We start from the raw sequence: 6044 nt of genomic DNA, 5'->3' as shown, positions 1-6044 counted from the left end.
AACAGGTGTACATCACTGCCCTAATTCTATTCGTAGGTTTCTGACAGTAATTTTTCCCAGCATGCATGGGGCCCTAGGTTTAATTCATTAAAATTTCCCCAGGACTGGACAGATGGTTCAGTGGTTAGCGTTTGCTGCTCCCTAGAGGACCCAGATTTGTTCCCAGCACCCATGCAACAGCTCATAATTGTTTATAATTCCAGTTCCAGGGTGTGTGAAGCCCCCTCCTGGACTCTGTAGGCAACAGAAACATATGTGTGTACATATATGTGTATACATACACATACATGTGTTTATACATAATATAGATACACATACGTACATACCTACATATATACTCAAAAATGGAGTAAATAACCACTTTCCTCGGAAATCATATGATGGAGGGAGAGCTGACCCCACAGGCTGTTTTTGATGCATATGTATGCACAGGCATATGCACACATGCAACTAAATAAACGCATAAAATAAAAAAAAACTTTAATTTTGGTAAGTACTGAACCAAATTGATAATACTAAAATGTAATTTTTTATTTTTAATTTTGGAAAAATGTTTGTGATGTTGCAGAAATAACCTGGTTCAACAAAATCCACAGTTGGGAGATTTGCATGCTACTCTGTTTTATCAGATTGGATTGCTTTAATCAAGTGATGTTATTTTGACAATAGTTATATGTTTATGAGAAGTGAATGAAATGGCATGATAGTAATGATGAAGAGCCATTTGTGAGAGCATATCAGTTAGGTGGCAGACACTATTTTCCAGAGTTCAGATCATATTTAATGTACTGAGATTCAGTGTCTCATGAAACAGCCAATTTCCTACAATTTAGGAAGGATACTGGTACCTTAAAAAAAAAAAAACCAATAATCTGAATGCTAAATTCCAAAGAAAGGTAGGAGGGACATCTTATGGGACTTCACGAGTTCAGACTAGAGATTCTGTGTGTTGAGATCAGCAAGTCTCATAGTAGACCACACAGCAGAATCAGTTCAGAAATCTTGCTAGAATATTGCTGCCGTGCCCTGCTTTGGGGTACTGACTAGGCCTGTGTGAGATCTGAGACTGCATGTCTACCATGCTCACAAGTACAGCTGCTGCTCGCCTGGAACCACACTTGGAACTGTTGAACTCTTGTTCTAAGTGCAACACTGGTTGTGGACTGGAGAAGCAGAAATAGTACCGATCACAAGCTACCCAGGACCCCCTAACGTTTGAGACTACAATAACAACCATTCAAACAGGTTTTTTGTTTTTGTTTTTAAATCCAGTGTCTCCCTTGCATGTAACCTTCTGAGGCGTGTTCTGGATAGTCAAATCACATGTCTAAACTTTGTCCTTTATGACCTTCTGTTCCCTGTAGTGTGTGCACACACGTTTCTACATACATGAATGTGTCTGCATGTATGCACTAGAGGGTTTATGCATGTGTGCTTGTACATGTGATTGTTGCATTTTTGTGTACATGTGTTTGTCTACATGTGCATGTGTGTGTTATCTATGTGTGTAGGCAGGTGAAAAAGCATGTGTTCCTGTGAGTGTGTATGTGTGTGTGTGTGTGTGTGCAGGTGGGTCAATATGAAATTTTGTATGTCTGTGTGTGTGCCATGGGAATGGCATGCCAAAAATGACATTTATTTCAGAGGCTATGCTTAAAAATATATTTTAGCTGGATAAGGTGGAGTATACCGGTAATCACAGCACACAGGATGCTGAGGGAGGAGCATGGTAAGTTCAAGGCTACCCTAGGCTGCATAGTGAGATACTGTCTCAAAAACTAAACCCCAGGTACACATATGTATTTAAAGGAATATTTGAGTGTAAGAGGAAAAAAGAACAAATATGGTCCAAAGAATTACCATACTTGACAAATGTCCTAGTCCAGTGATCATTTAATTATAAACTAAAAATTCTTATTACACAAAATTTCAAGACAAATAATGCTTAGCACATGTTTGGAAATCATCCCAGACAGAATCTCACCCCACTGTGGTTTCTTACGTATGGCGCAGTGTGACTCAGGCATTCTGGGCCTTACTTGACCTAAGCTGAGGAATTACTCCCCGCACTTTGAGCAAAGCCAATGGCATCATGACATTGCTCACCAGTAGCTGTTTTTCCCTAAGAGGAAATGGAAACATCGAGTTTCACACATCTGGAGTAAAAGCCATGTAATGTTACGTCTGGTTGGTATGGGAAGATTCTTCTCTTCATTAATACATTGTTTTAGTTTTACTAGATTAATTGTATTTATAAGATTTAATCATATTTAATAATCCTAAAAAGGATAATTTTGTTTTTACCATGATACCTAAGGGATCATTTTTACACTCAGGAAATAACAAGTATTTAACTTTCCTTCCTAATCACTCTAGTGTCCTAAGGGACTTGTATTTTTTAATCTTTTTCCCTTGACGTTTATTTTTCTTATGTGCCTTTCTTTTGCTCATTTGAGGTGACCACAGCCCTTCAGATTCTACCAAATACAGGCATTTGTTTATTGTACACCAGGTACTTGTCACATTCCATGTGCTGTGCTTGTAGGTCAAAGCCCAACTGGATGTTTTCACCTCAGTGTCTTATGGCTGTTTGAGTCTCCAGATGTCCCAAGTCCCATTTATCACTCTCTTCCTAGACTGTCAACAGCAGAAAGAAATGCTGGCTGAAATGAACAGGTAACGCAAGTGTGCCACCAGGATACTGGAGTTTATGAGACGTGAGAATAGCAATGCAGCCAGGTCTCACCCCAGGCCAGGACCTGGGGGCGGGCAGGCTGCAAGGACCCTCCTTCGTTCTTCTCTTGTTTAGGCTCTTAGCTTGCTGCCACTTCCTATCTGTATTCCTGCCTTCAGCTGTCAGTCTCTGTCCTGTGCTCCGGTGTCTCCCTCCTCCCATCTGCTTCCCCATCTACTGGTGGGACAGGACCACCCACTGTGCCATCCTCCCCTTCCTCACTGTCAGCATGCACTCATAAGTCACCCTCATCTTAGACTTTAAATGCCCGAAAACTTGATTGATTTGTATGTATTTCCTAATATCATGTGTGAAGCGTATGTGGGAGGGGTTCGTGTATGTCAGGGGTGGATCTCAGAAGACAACGTCCACCCATGTATGGGTTCTTGGAATTAAACTCGGGTCCTCAAGTTTATGCGACAAATGGCTTTTGCCTGTGGAGCCATCTCCTTAAATATATTTTTAAAGATTTATTATTTATTATTATTTTAATTATGTCCATGTGTGTGGTATGTGCAGATGTCCATAGAGGACAGAGGGCTTGAATCCCGCCAGAGCTGGAGTGAGAGGCAGTTGTGAGCTGCCTGAGCCTGGGAGCCAAACCTGGGTCCTCTGCAAGAGCAGTACCCACTCCTAACCACTGAGCCAGCTCTCTGGCCCCTTAAATGCATTTGAAGTGTAGCCCCTGAAGCCTGTACTTACTGCAGCTTAGTGTGCACAGTTAGAATCTGTTGCTTCTTAGTATGGTTGCCCTGACTTCAGGCTCCACTCTACCAGCACAGTGGAAGCTCTCTCCTGATTAGTTTCCCCTGGATCTGAAGCACTTTGATGGCTTTTGACAGTTAGGCCGTGTTTCCCAAAGTCACAGAAGCCAGGAATGATGGTACGTGTCTGTAATCCCAGCTCTTAGGAGGCAGACATGGGAGGATTGTAAATTCTAGGCTCCCCTTGGCAGCACAGTGAGACCCTGTATGGGGGGTGGGGAGAGAAAGAAAGAAAAAGAAAAGCAATTACCTGGTATGTTGACTGAAAATACAGATTCCCTGGCCACTGTTCTGGAGATGTTTAATTAGCAAACTTGTAGTAAAGCCTGCTAATTTGTGCTTTTTAAAATCTTTACTACCTTTATTTTAGTGTGTGTGAGAGAGAGAAGAGTGTGAGTGAGCACACATGTGCTACAGCATGCCTGTGAGGATCAGAGAACATCTTTCAGGCATTTTGTTCCCATTATGTGGGTTCTGGGGACTGAGCACAGGTCCTCAGGCAGCAAGCACCATTACTGCAACCAACATCTTTCCCTGCTGAGCCAGTCCTGCCTTGTGTTTCAAATTAACATCTCATTTGCTTACAGTGTTTACCACACTTTTCATATGCTCTGCCCACTCCTCTGAGCTCTACCCTGGGTATTGTAGTATCTGCTGAGAATATTTCCTCCATTTTCATTATTTGGGACACAGCTATCATTTGAGAATTTCCCCATGAACCAGGTGTCTGCAGACCTGTGGTTCCCCAGGCTGACTCAGCTATTAGTCTTCTTTGATGCCCCAACAAGTCTTATGTCCACACTTGTTATCATTTCCCTACTCATTTCCACTATACATGAGAGCTCTAAGAGCAGTGATTATATCTTGCTTATTTTACAGCTAAAGGGTAACATTTACAATCAAAATGCTATGTGATTTCTTGGAGAACTGTAGAGAAATGAGAGCTCATATTCACTGCTGGTGGGAATGTCAGCTAGTAAGACGTTATTGAAATCAGTGTGGCATTTACTAAAAAAAATTGCTGCCGGGCGGTGGTGGCGCACGCCTTTAATCCCAGCACTCTGAGAGCAGAGACAGATGGATCTGTGAGTTCAAGGCCAGCCTGGTCTACAGAGCAAGTCCCAGGACAGCCAGGGCAGTTATGCAGAGAAATCCTGTCTCAAAAAAACAAAAAATTAAAATGACCCTTATATTGATAGACTCTGTATCCTACCACAGAGATACTTGCACATCTGTATTCACTGCTACATTATATTCTTGATGGTAAGGAAATGGAACCAGCCTAGATGTCCATTAATAAATAAATGTATAGTGAAAATGTGAAATTTAAACAAATGGAATTTTACCTAGCTGTAAGGAAAAATGAAGTTATGAAATATGCAGGAAATTGGACAGATCTGGAAAATACTATATTAAGTGAGAGGATCCAAACTCAGAAAGACAAAAATCACATGGTCTCTGTCATATGCAGATGCTTTGATGTTTGCATATATGTAAATAAGGGACATGAGAATGTGAATAAATATGACACTAGGTAGGAGACCACAAGAGGGGAACAAGTGATGTGGAGGAGGAGGAGGAGGAGGAGGAGGAGGAGGAGGAGGAGGAGGAGGAGGAGGAGGAGGGAGGAGTAAAAGGACATGTGATGTGAAAACAAGGCCGCAGGGGAGGTGAGTCCAGGGTGAGTGGAGGAGAAAGCGTCAGGGAGAAACAGCCCAAGTTAAAATTGCTGGGCAGGGGTGGGGCACACCTTTAGTCCCAGCACTCTGGGGGCAGAGTCAGGTGTAGCTCTGAGTTTGAGACTTTTATTAGAAAAAAATTGATTAGAAATGCTGTAGTAAAACCTCATGCTTTTTATGTTCATAAATAAATGAGAGAATAAATAAAATCAGTAAATAAAAGAACCTCCTTTGCTTCTGAACAAGTCTTGAGCCTCCTGAGAAACCTGGTCCGGCCATGGAATCAATTGGCTTCTATTACTGCTACTGTTGTACCCCTTTCGAGAAACCCCCAGAGACCATCAAGGAGCCCGTTTCTGATGCAAGCACATAAGGGTCCTTTTATTCAGGTTCAACTTGGGCCACCACACAGCAGATGGAAGGAAATGTGGCAGAGGGTTTTTATAGGGAAAAACCACAAGCTGGGAATTGGCAACTTGGAATTGTGTAGAAGGGGCAAGGTGATTTTTCTTGAAACTATTGGTCTAGACTTTGGGGCGCAAAACCACATTTGAAACCATTGGATTAGACTTTTGGCGGACCACAACCTGCTGAACAGGATTATCTGGACTGCTCAGCAGGATTATCTAGATATCTCCAAGGGCCATAAACCACAGACAAGATGTCTGCAGGAGGATACTGCTCTGTATCAGTGCAAGTTGTCATGGCACATTCCTGAGGTCCTTCCTGGAACTGAGTACAGCAGGTGGTCTGAGATGGTGGCCCTTTCCCTAAGATAGAGCCTGTAAAGTTAAGTCTAGACCTTCACACTAGAGCAGCTGAAGAACACAGCTTGGATGCAGTAGCTACAAGCTTTCTAAGTGTTAC

Source organism: Peromyscus californicus, unplaced genomic scaffold (assembly GCF_007827085.1).
Source record: "Peromyscus californicus insignis strain IS unplaced genomic scaffold, ASM782708v3 Scaffold_14__1_contigs__length_90479793_seg_2, whole genome shotgun sequence".
NCBI classification, from domain to species: Eukaryota; Metazoa; Chordata; class Mammalia; order Rodentia; family Cricetidae; genus Peromyscus; species Peromyscus californicus.
This window is presented reverse-complemented; position numbering follows the sequence as displayed.